The sequence below is a fragment of the Cygnus atratus genome, chromosome 21, assembly GCF_013377495.2.
Source record: "Cygnus atratus isolate AKBS03 ecotype Queensland, Australia chromosome 21, CAtr_DNAZoo_HiC_assembly, whole genome shotgun sequence".
Taxonomy (NCBI): Eukaryota; Metazoa; Chordata; class Aves; order Anseriformes; family Anatidae; genus Cygnus; species Cygnus atratus.
Window position 1 is genome coordinate 7,662,846 of NC_066382.1, and position 12,228 is coordinate 7,675,073.

Genomic DNA, 12,228 nt, shown 5'->3' on the forward strand with positions numbered 1-12,228 from the left:
ATCATTTATTTTAGGAGGTGAAAAAATGTGGACTTTTTTTTTTTTTAAATACATATAATTCCCTTGTGTTCGGAAAGCACGCTGCCTACCAAAGCGACAGGAGGCGGACAGGGCCCCGCGCAGATACTCACAGTGCTGTACACAGCGGAGACGGTCGGAGTGAAGATCCGATCCTCGAGGGGCTGCTGAACAGGACCTCGGGGGATTCTGCAACACAGCAGGTTAAGGAAAGCAACAGCGGAGGAAGGGGCGCGTTTCGGGAGACGCACACAGGGAACCCACCGTCGGTCACAGCGGCCGGGCACCTTCCACGCTCAGGCAGACACCCAAACCCCCCCCCCCGGCACTCACACGCAGCCAGGCAGCCACAAGCCCTCAGCCCTGCGCGGAGAGGACACGTGTCCACAGGACAGATGTCACCGACAACCAGAGCACAAGCCGCCCGCAAGCAAACGAATCGTCGAACAATCTACAAAGCCTTGGTCCTGTCAAGAGAATCCCCCACCTCCGGTTGGTTGGGGTTTGTTTTTTTGGTTTGGTTTTTGTTGTGTTTTTTTTTCTTTCTTTTTTGAAAGAGTAAGGGAAAAAAACCCAGACCTGCAAACCCTCCACATTCAGCGAGACAAACCCTGCTGACCATCACGGCATTTTCTGACAAAGGCACAGCCTGTTTTGCTAACCGCGCTGGAATTGTGTTATAATTGTTTCCTTGTTTGCCTCTCTTCAACCAGCAACTCCTTTCCTCATCCACTCACCAAAACTGCTTCTAAAAGGGGTTTTCAAGTAGATTTTGAGTTTTGATGTTATGTAAAGGCAAATTGCCGTTGTCTTCTCAAATTGGAAAGGTATTGCGGGAATCCAGGAAGAAAATAAGGGAAAACAACTATTTAACAAGCAAAAAAGCTAGAATCCACTTTAATTGTGGAATAAAGCAAATAAGGGGATGCAAGTATATAAAAAAAAAGAAGCCTCCTAACCTAGCTAACACCTTGAGGCCTTAGGTCCAGCAGACGTCTACTCAATACCAGACACTCACTGTCACAAGAAAGCCGCGCTCAACTCTCCAACAAGTGTTCCAGTAAAAGCCATATCACATTTCACTTTTTTTCCTGTTTACATTTTATACATCAAGCCTCCTGGAAAATGCAAACAGCCCGATTGAACAAACTTCTTGCACACAAGCCAGAAATCACATGTCAATATAACGGCGGATGCTCAAGCGTTACAGCCCTTAGGTTTCCCACTTCTTTCTTTCTCAAAGGGGGAAGAAAAAAAAAAAAAAAAACACAATTGTTGAGTTTAGGTAAAATGAGAAAAAATGCAAATTAGTTAGATTTTCAAGCTAACCTTCCAGGTTGTCTTGCAAGAGTCCTCCCCATGTGCTACAAGCTTGAGCTCCGCGCAAACACTGCTGCCCAAACCTCTGCAGGGACCAACACCGCAGCAGCGACACCGCCAGTGCTGACGAGGCTCGATGGTGAGCGAGGCATCGAAATCCCACCTGCTCGCCTCCTTAAAACGCACGAAATGTTAAGGCTGAAGGCTGGACTGTTCGGATGTGACCTGCTCTGCAGTTGTCGGCCATTTGCAGCACTCCCCAGCCAAGTCTCCTCCTCTTAGGCCAGAGCTCAGGCAGCGCAGGAACAGCTACCACAACTCGCTATTTCACTGCTGAACGCAGCTCGATAAGGGCCAGCCCTCACCAAGCAGGCTGAAAAGTTTTGTTTTAAAGACATCCTAATTTTGTTACACGTTAGTTTAACGTTCCAATGACAGGTGAGATGAAAAGCCTGCGTTATAGGATTACGTACAGAAGAGGCAGCCTTCTGACCTCCACAGCCCCTTCGCACGTTAAGTAATGTCCCCGTTAAAGCCTGGCAGATGTAAAACAGCACGCCCACGGCCAGCGCTGATTGAGAGAACAAGAGAGAAGAATCTGGCACCGCTGGTTCCCAAGGCAGTGCTCAGCCTACATCTCTTTTTTTTTAATGAGTGCAAGAATTTATTTGCAGTGTCTGAGGCTTCTCTTCAATTTGCAGACTTGCCAACTCATGCATAAATGGTATCATTTGATGAAATAAAGAGGTTTTATCAAGTATATTCAGCGTCTGTCTCCTGGCTTTACATCCCAGATGCTCTGACTTTGTGAAAACCATGAACCACAGCCATCCCGAGAGAAAACCGTAATTCTTCCTCCCTGCAGCTCCTGGGCATTCGGGGTACGGGAGAGCAAGAGCAGCGAGGAGGCTGCTCACGTTTCTCCGCTGGCCTCTCCAGAAGGAAAGTTACCAACGCCGGAGCAAAACCTGCCCTTGAACGGGCAGGGCTCGGGGGCACTCACGTGGGCAACGCGTGCTGCTCCCTTCTGCCGAGACGCGACCGCTGGCTGCAGCTGGGGTAACGCGGCTTTGCGGCCGCCGTCACTGCAGAGCGCCGTGGCTCTTCGCTGCCTCTAGGCCTGGACACGTCGGATCCGATTATCCACCCCTGCAGACACAAACGGCTCCCACCGATTTCCGTGGGAGCTGCTCTTGCATCACAGGACCGAACGAGCAGGCGCTGCTTAGAATTTAAGCTTCTCGAGCAGAGGATGAATAATACTTTGAGTTACTATTTACACGGAGAACTACACAGTGCTTCATGAACATTAACAAAATTACATGCAAAATCCTGACTCCGGTGAAAAGATGGAAAGGTTTGTCGCAGGCTTAAATGGAGACACAGACACAGACACAGATTTCTAGGTTGGAAGAGACCTCAAGATCATCGAGTCCAACCTCCGACCTAACACTAAGTACTCCACTAAACCATATCGCTAAGCTCTACATCTAAACGTCTTTTAAAGACCTCCAGGGATGGCGACTCCACCACCTCCCTGGGCAGCCCGTTCCAATGCTTAATAACCCTTTCGGTAAAGAAGTACTTCCTAACATCCAACCTAAAACTCCCCTGTCGCAACTTTCGCCCATTCCCCCTCGTCCTGTCACCAGGCACGTGGGAGAACAGACCAACCCCCACCTCACTACAGCTTCCTTTAAGGTAACTGTAGAGAGCGATAAGGTCGCCCCTGAGCCTCCTCTTCTCCAGGCTGAACAAGCCCAGCTCCCTCAGCTGCTCCTCGTAAGACTTGTTCTCCAGACCCCTCACCAGAGACAATGCGCCACTTCTAGCCTCCAGCCCAAAGACCTTACACTCATGGCTGATTCAAGGAAAACTTTGGGAGAGGAAGGCTAGAAACCCACTGCAAGACACGCCGAGCCGAAGCAACGAAGGAACATCTACAATTGGAGCCCCAGTCCGCGACCCAGGAACTTGCTGGCCCCTGCGTGAGCCTGAGCAGCCCCAGCCAGGCTCTCCCCAGGGCCGGAACGCCCAAAGGGCGATGTGAAAGCACGAAGGGAGGGCACTGGGGAGAGCCACTAGCTCCACAGAGACGTTAGAAAGAGATACTAGCCTGCACCACGCTATGCCTAGGAAAAGCTATTAAAGTAGCAAATAAAAATACAAATACTGTTTGTTATTTATGGAATTGTCCTGTCTGCCAGGCTGAGCTTCTTTCTAGATTGACACTGGACAAGGAGGAAGAGCCACGGAGCTCATGCTGAAAAGTCCACGTGTCCCACTGCGGGGTGCAGAACAAAAAGCCACAACTTCTCCGCACACCAGCTGTCGCCATACCCAGCATAACTGCGAGCCACCTTCTGATAAAGGCAGAGGCACGGCCTTAAACCGCTGCCCTTTTGTCACAGCTGAGATTTCCCATCTGGAGGCAGTTCTGACAACTAACTGAGCAATGTCTACTTCAAAAGGGATCGTTCCCGAGTTTGGAAAACCTGTTTCATCCTCAAGAAGGCTGGGATTTATTTTCTTATTTTAGAACTTATATAAGCCAGGGGAAAATAATCTTCTCTGAGCAGAGTAACCTCGCTTTTTGCACCCAGGAAGAGAGCTGCCCTGTGAAGTGAGCAAGTTAGATGAATTTTCATAGTCTGGGGAGCCATTTAAGATCACTTCTGGAAGGTGCTGATTCTCAACAGATTGAAAAAAGACCTCTAAATCCTGTTGGTAAAGGACTCGACCTGGACACAAGACCGACAGAGACAAAAATGCCTTAAGTTCCACTAAGCCTTAATGAGACACAATGGGTGGAGAAAGTGATTATTTGCAGCACCTAACTTCTGGCACCTACAGACACACACTCTGCCAACAGCTGGGCCAGACCAAAAGGTTGCAGCTTCCCTGCAAGCCTCCGGAACAGCACTTTGGCCCCTGGGCAGCCGTGGTCACCTTCCCTCCCCTTACGGGGCTGCATCCTGGGGCACGCACTAACAGTTACTGTCCTGGAGCCTTTTCAGGAGAAACGAGCCAGAGGAGCCAGAGTGGCTGCACCAATCATGAGCAGATTTGTGCTAATGAGGCTGGGTTTTGGTTGTGGTTTTTTTTTTTCTTCCCAGAGAAGTGGGTGAAGAAGGACAGCATGGGAGCCTCCGCCACGGGATGTGAATGGGTCGCAGCAGGCAGGTGGGAAGTGAAGCCTCATCCAGCAGCAGTCACATCCATGCCTACGTGCAGCTTCAGAGGCAGGAAATCATGTTCTGGAGACACCCATCTTCTTCCACTACCTGGAGAATTCGGCCCCCTTCGCCACAGCCGAGAGCCCCCCAACCTGCTACGCAGCGCGACCCACGTGGACGCTGTCCCCCTGCTGCCCCCATCAAGTGCGGTCAAGTCGAGGCGTTAAGGTATCACCCAGCCTGGCTCCCTACTGCAGAGCTTAAATAACCACGGCACAAATAAAACAGGGATATGTTGAATAATTCAGGCAGCTCTTTCATGTTACTATTCTGGCACGGTCAGATCCAATTCAGGAGGATCCTGCGCCTTCCCTCCTCCTCTTCCCCCCCCAGATCCTTGCCACCCACGTCACCCTCTTCAGCTGCTCCGATTCAGCTATTTGTGCAGCCGTGCTCTACGCCGCATCTCCGAAACGATCTGCTTCACACCAGGAGGGTGGGACGGGGGTGGCGGAACAGCAAAGCTAAACCCAAACCTCACGCCGTCTTCACGGATCCTTCCGTTACTGCAGGGAGCAAAGACGAGGCTGGCGACAAAGCAGGCGAGCAGGAGTGCTCAAAAGCAGGCGGATGAGCAGGGGGAACCTCTTCAGCCACATCTGCAACGGGCAGGTTAGCGCAGCAGAACTACAGCCTCTGCTTCTCGTGCTGTTGCCGGGCTGAGCGACCCTTGACAGCTCTCCCTCCTCTGTCAGCACCACGCCAGAAACCAGGGGAGTCTGGAGGGCGCCAGGCAGCAGTTAGCTCCGACTCTGCATTCTCTTCGTTGCTGGATAGGGCTTACTACCTCATGAAATACATACATATATGAAAATCCACGCAAGTCAGATACTTCTGGCAGATTAACGAAGGCAGGCACAGACGCCGTGGGAGTTCCACCTAGTCCCCATCTGGCTGCAGCAGTGATAACAAGCTGGGGAATTTCAGGAGCTATTAAAGACCCAGTGGGAGAAGGCAGGCAAAAGATTGTAATGCCATTTGGAAACAAAGCGGAATTTTCCTTGAAACCAAAAGTCTCCATAAAAGGAGGATGGTATCTTTTAATTAGACAGCCAGAACCACACGCTGAGGACAGTGAGAACGTGCAGCTTCTCTGTAAGGCGATTAAAAACCCACAGCAGAAGCGCCTGGCAGCTGGAGCATTCAGAGACACCGACAAATGCACAGCACTTCAACAAGAGTCAGCAGGAATTTCTTGCAGAAATCTCCCCCTTGTATAACACTTGTCTTCTCGCTCTAATAACGCCACAAAACCGAAACACTGCAAGATCTTGTGCACTTCTACATTCAGGCAATGAACAGCCTGAAAACAGGTAACAAGGTACAGAACAGGCTTTCACGAGTTTCTCTGCTCCGCTGGTCTTCCCAAGACCAAAAGGGAGGCGGGGGGAACAACACCATTCTGCTTTTTCTCCAAAATAGATTCATTTTCCCTCAAACGGTGCTTCTCACCTAACCTCATTTTCAGCAGCTACGAGCCATTTTATCCTTAGCATTCACTGATGACCTCTTCCCTCACTTCCAGCTTACTGTTAGAAGCACGCATCTTCTCACATGAATAAAAATATCTGCAAGGACCCAAGGGCACGTATGCAAACACGTACACAAAAACATTCCAGAACTAATGACTTTTATCCTCACGTAGAAACGGGGCAAGTCTTCCACCCGCTACCCCCGGGGTTACACAACCCCGATGCGTGCTCCTGCCTGCACCAAAACCATGTGTTAAGCAACTGAAAAAGCCAAGATAAAGCTTTCGAGCGAGATTACGGAAGGGCAAGAAACCACATCAAATTCAAGCCTTCAGCACTTCTTTCAGCATTTTGGTACAAGGAATTTGTAAAAAAAAAAAAAAAAAAAAAAAAAAAAAAAAAAAAAAAAAAAAAAAAAATCCTTCACCCAGGGAGATATTCGGACAGCACAGAGCTGGTAAAGGGGTGCAGCTCTCTCCTGTCGCCCCTTCTCTATTTAAGGTTCAGTTAAAAGGCTGGAGGGGAACATGCCAGCGGCAGAGGCACCCAGCTCCAAGGGTTCAGAAACCGCATGCCTAACTTAAAAGGTGAAAAGGGAAAGCAGCAGCTGGCTGGCACATCCTCAGCATCCCCTCCTTGGCTCCCTGCCTCCCCCCGGTGCAGGGTGAGAGGCCTTTTGGGGGGCACGCTCCCCCTTACCTGCTGTGAGGCTCGGGGCTGCCTCTGCCAGGCGCGCTGCCTCCCCCCGGCACGGCCCCGCTGCAGGGGTCCCTCCGCTCCGGCACCACACGCTCCGGAGACGAGCAGGAGCCAGCCTCACGCTCTGCTCAGCAAGCTCCCACAGCGCAAAATCAAAGCGGGCTGGCGTCTTGAGAAAGCGAGCGGAAGCTAAAGAGAGAAATTCACCTACCGCTCGCTGCATACAGAAATCCCGCGGCCCTGCAATGTTCTGGGATTGCAGAGCTGGGAACCCTTCGATGCTCCCTGTCGGAAGGAGAATTAAAGCACAGCACAAGCTCCTCAGTTAAGAAATTCTGCAAATCATTTCTCTCCACTTTCTGCTCCAAAGTAACTGCTTGCTACAGCCAAATGCAGCAACGGGCACCACCACAAACACATTTGTTTAGCAAGTACTTCATGAATCAATTTTCCCTTCAAAATAAATTCCTCTCCTGACAGGCTGCCTTTCAGAGGCCAAGGAAAGGAAACCCAGTAAGAGCCACTACAGCCTTTGAAAACAACAAGCCCTACCAAGTGACGTGTCACATGTTAAGCACAGAGCAAAAAATGCTGATCAAAACAGTGCCACCCGCCCTCTCTGCAACAAAACACTTATTACAATCAAACAAACTTCATCCAAGGAAAAGTCAAGTTGCAACACAAACGATTCTAAACTTTGGAAAAGCCAGGATCACTGCTGCCCGTGCAACCACAACTCAATCCCCTGTGTATATGCAGGATCAAGTCCTTAATTCGCCGAGCACACGCTGGTTTTCCCCTGCTGTCCCTGCCTTCCTCACTCCTCCGACTGTCTTACAGAAATCTAGCACCTTATACACGTCATAGCCACGCAGCCTTACTAATAAGAAATGTCAGACAATTAATATCACAAAAATCAAAGCCAGCCACGGTTCAACTACCCTGGGAAATGTTTAAAGGCTTAGGAAGAACCCGATGAGTGCTCAGCCTCTCGTAACCCTTCCACTGCTTGCATCCCGTGGCACTTCCAGCCCTGAGAAACGCACACTGCCGGGCATGCAACAGCCCCTGCCTTGCACAGATCTTGTTCTGGGGTGGATGCGGGCTTTGTTCATCTGGCTGGGAGTTTTTTGTTAGCACATTCCCACTGGGGGGACCGTGCCTATCAGTCAAACACCAGAAGAACAGTCTTCATGTTAAAGCAGTGGTTGTATTCTAGTTTTCTTAGATGGCTTCAGCTTGTCTTGCGCAATGCGACTAGATGTCAAAATAAAGTATGATGCAGAGCACTGAGTGTATCGCAGGTTAAAAAGGAACGGAGGGTCGTTGTTTCAGTATTTTGTGTTTACTGTTATTTTAGTGGGGAAAAACATAAATAACTTTTTTTCTGGCATGAGCATCCAGAAATATGGTCAGAAGTTAAGAGATGCAGGTGAAGAATTCCTTAAAAAGCCTTGTCATCTTTACACCAATCCTTAATTCCAACATTAAGAACATATTACTGACTAGTTAAATGCTTTAAAAAAATAAAAGAACACATTAAAAGATGTTTCTAAAATGGCAGCAGCAGGGTTTATGGTGGGGACACTGCCTAAAATTACTGAGCTCTGTAATGGAACATCATCACGGCCCTATTCTTGTAAATAAATGCAAACCATACTGCAGGATTCGCTGCCTTCTGTAATTACTTACAGCCAGAAGGATTTTAAGGCAAAAGCCATTATTAAGCTTGTTTCAACATTTTATGGCCTAACATAAAGATCCTTCCTGCAACATGTGGAGTCGATGTTCACAACTGAATTGCCATTTGTCAAACATATAAATTTTAAGTGGATCAATGAAGTGTTTGTGTAAACCACCTTTTTAATCCATCATGTTATTTTGTGTATTAAACACTAATACCAACATCTCTAAGTTTTCATTTATGAACTATTTTATACTTGCAATAAATGCCTTAAATAAGCGTGTCTTTTGCTTTTGTAACAGAAACGTACTTACATAAATATTGTTTATGCTTCGCACAGTCTCACTGGCTCCTTTATGAGCTGCAATTGCCTCCTCTGAAATGACTGACTGCAGGACTCTCCTCGTTCCCCGGCCACGCTATCTGATGATAATGGGAAGCGATAAGGCTCCTCCGTCCCTCTTCAAAGCATCATCTCCCCAGCTGTGTCCAGAACGAAGCTCTGCATGCAACGAGGCCGTCGTTCCTCACCCCAGATTATGCCATACGCTCAGTGAATACTCTCCCTTTTAGCAGAACTTTTCTTGAAATTCATCTTAAGCTTTTTACTTAATTACATATCATTAATCTGGGTACTCGCTTTCAAATAATCCCAAACTCTTCCTCTCCCTTCTGCCTGCCACATGTCACCTGATCTGGGCTTACACTGAACTGAACAGAACAGGGCAGCAGCGAGGGGGTTCAAAAGGAAAGGGGCATGCAGATCCCCAGGAACCGCGCCGGCCGTCGGAAGACAAGCTTCCCGAGGCTCCTCGGAAAATTACAGCTTGAAAAGAAAATGTGACCTTCAAAGGCCTCCTGAGAGGCGCGACCTCCCTCTCCTTCTCCTGGCGTTGCCGCTGCTCCTCAAGCTATTCGGATTCCTCCTCTGCTTCCTCGGCGGGTTAACGCCGAGCGCTGCCCCGACTGGCAGGTGCTGGCAGCCCCAGCCACGGAACGACCGCACGCGAGGGTGGCACGCGAGGGTGGCACGCGATGCCCGGCTCCGGAGGCAGCGCTTCCTGCTGCCGACCCGTGCTGCAGCTGCACCGCAGCAGCCCGATTAGAGCGCGCGGTCTATTTATACCCGGGCACATCTCCGCGTCCTCCAACTTACGCGCTCTTTTAAATACCCATTCCACAAAATCTCTCTTCCCGAATTCTTTCTTCCCACGCACACCCATGCCGCACCGTGCCTCTCACTCACCTCCCTACCACTTGCAGGCAATACGTCGCGCTGCGTTTTTTGTGCTAGCAATGCCTTCGCAACCCTTTTAACACCAAGGCAGGAATCTGAGATCCTACTTCCCATCTGGCTAATCATTAATGATGATGAATTACATCAGGCCTTTCGTCAATCTACGATGCAGCCCAGGCAACACCGCCCGTGTAACACTGCACTTGGCTGCTTAGCACCACCCTTCCTTTCAGCCTTCAGTCCACGCGGGGTGCGTCTCACAGCCAAGCCCAACAGGAACGCTCGAGTGAGGCTGGGGGTAAGATAACAGAAAAAAAAAAAAAACCTTTGTTGCAAATTAACTGTGTTTCCAGGATCTCATTCACTCCACAATGCTTTCAAATAAAAATTGGCAATATTAAGCGGACCAGCTGTAGGCAGCTGCAGTAGTTACACCTGCAGACAAGCACCTAATTATCTGGAGCTCATTACTTTCAGGCTCAGTTTTGCAACTCTAAATTAAAAAGAAATGGAGACAGCTCACCAGCACGTAAATCATCCGCAGACCTCACCTCACCCTGATGCATTTCATTCAGCCTGCGAGCCGTCAGGAGGGAGTTATCAGGGGAGCTGTCAGCCAATGTACCAGATCAGTGCAAATGCGACAAAAACCCCATCAATTACTTTCTCCAATACAAGTGCGTTTCTAAGGGCAACTTGATTTTGTTACTTAATCTCCGTCTTTTTCAACTGCAACCCCAGTGCTGAAGTAAATCGCTTATTTTTGACCTGCACAGTGTGTTTGGGGTGGAAAAAAACACCTCTAAGCCCTGTTAATCCTGCTGGGGCTTCCTTTAAGTGTGGTGTTTGGGGGGATGGGGCTGGAAGCGGTGGCTGGCGCGAGCAGCGTGCCTGAGTATTTGTGTAACCACGAACTTTGTCCTGTGCCCGTTCTCACTGAAGCATCTGCAAGAAGATTTTTCAAAGCACACCCCGAATAAGGCTACATCCAGGTTTGGACCAAACTGCAAAACATTGGTTTAAAAGCGGTGCCACAAAGCCACCCCGCATCACATCTGCGCCAGGTCAGGCGACACAAGGTGAGCAGAGGGCCAGAAAGCAACTCGTGCTCACACGTGGAAACCTTCACTAGCTGACCTGCTCTAAAGCATGTGTGTAGCGGTACACTTTCCTCCATAAAACAGCAGCCGCTGCCATTTTTTTCTTAATTCATATTTTATTCTTACAATATATGGACCCTTCTAAGAGATGGAAAAGTCAATAGATTTCATCAGCTCCTTTCGGCTGGAAAGTCATGGTATTACCTCTCCAGGGAGGCAACGGCATTGTGGGGAATGTGCCGATGTAGCCTTAAAATTCCATTTCATTTTAGGAGTGTTATTTATGATTGTGCATGTCCACGTTAATTATAACTCCCATTATGCTGCAGAAAACAGGCTACGCTCAGGAACACGGCACAGCCCCATTAGTCTTAGCAGTCCTACCCTGCTTGGCCCGCGCCCCTGTGGCTCACAGCGACTGCTCCCGGTCCTCCAGCTGCAATCCAAGCCGAGTCTCACACAGAAACCAAAATATTACAGCAGGAGAAACGCTCGACAGGGAGCTCGGTGACAAGCATGAAACTGTTTGAGCTCCGGAGGCTCTTCCATACGGTACAGAGGACAGCCGAGGGCCACTATCCCAAGGAGAGAGGCCTGATGGAGCCTGTACTCCAAAACACACCCAGAGAAACCAGAAGCAGAGATGCATTACGCCCAGGCAGCTCTGAACAGCAGAGCATCAAAACCCAGGCCCCACCATCCCAACCAGGCAATGCCAGGAAGCCTGCGCCTTGCAAACTGAGCACTGCCACTTAATATTACATGAAATTGCTACAGAGCTTATTTGCCAGGCGTGCGGGGCTGTGCGACTCCACGCAATTATTATGAAGCTTTCTGGTGCTTCTTGCTCAGTTACAGACATGGCTCTTCACTTCTGCATACTAAAAGCGAACCTGAATTTTTGCTCGTCATCTAAAGAGGACGTATGCTAAGACATCACTTCCTTATTTCTTACACCATTTACGAACCGATAGATCCACGCAGTCATAAGAGCGAGTACATTTATGAGCATCCTACAGCGTGACCGTGCACCTTTATAGATGGTTCATATGGATATGAAACTGGGAGGAGTGCCCACATCTCCCCAGCGCTGGTTTGGCAGGAACGGCACACCACCAGCTACCAACCACGTGGCTGGTGGAAAATCACATCAAATCTGATGAGGATCACAGGACCTGGGGCAAACGTGCATCGCCCTACTACCAGAAATGGGGTGACATGCTCAGGGAACCCATTCCCAGCTGGCTGTGAGGCCAGCCAACTGCAAAAAGTCAGGTCAAGAAACCAGACAGAAAATGCTCAAAGAAAACCTCTGAGGTTAGCAGAAGACAACGAAGGTAAGGAAATCCCAGCTTTCAGTTGTCCTCTGCATGACACAGCAACTCCGTATCTGAACTCTCAATACTCACTTTCTAACACTCTCAGACTTTTTGTCTTTTGAAATCCAAATGCAGCCCTAGGT

General features: G+C 49.3%; 1 protein-coding gene across 16 annotated transcripts in view; it reads right to left on the minus strand.

Annotated features, from left to right (window-relative positions):
* EIF4G3 (eukaryotic translation initiation factor 4 gamma 3) overlaps nt 1-12,228 on the minus strand; it is a 153,740-nt gene that overhangs the window by 108,434 nt on the left and 33,078 nt on the right. For 10 of the 16 annotated variants that reach the window (XM_035567884.2, XM_035567882.2, XM_035567883.2 and 7 more), the window contains one exon: nt 132-207. The exons of 2 other annotated variants lie outside the window; for them this stretch is intronic. The gene's annotated coding sequence lies outside the window, so the exon portion shown is untranslated. Of the gene's footprint in view, nt 1-131; nt 208-12,228 lie in introns of those variants that run through there. 4 more of the 16 variants (XM_050714857.1, XM_035567888.2, XM_050714855.1 and 1 more) reach the window with 1 other exon arrangement.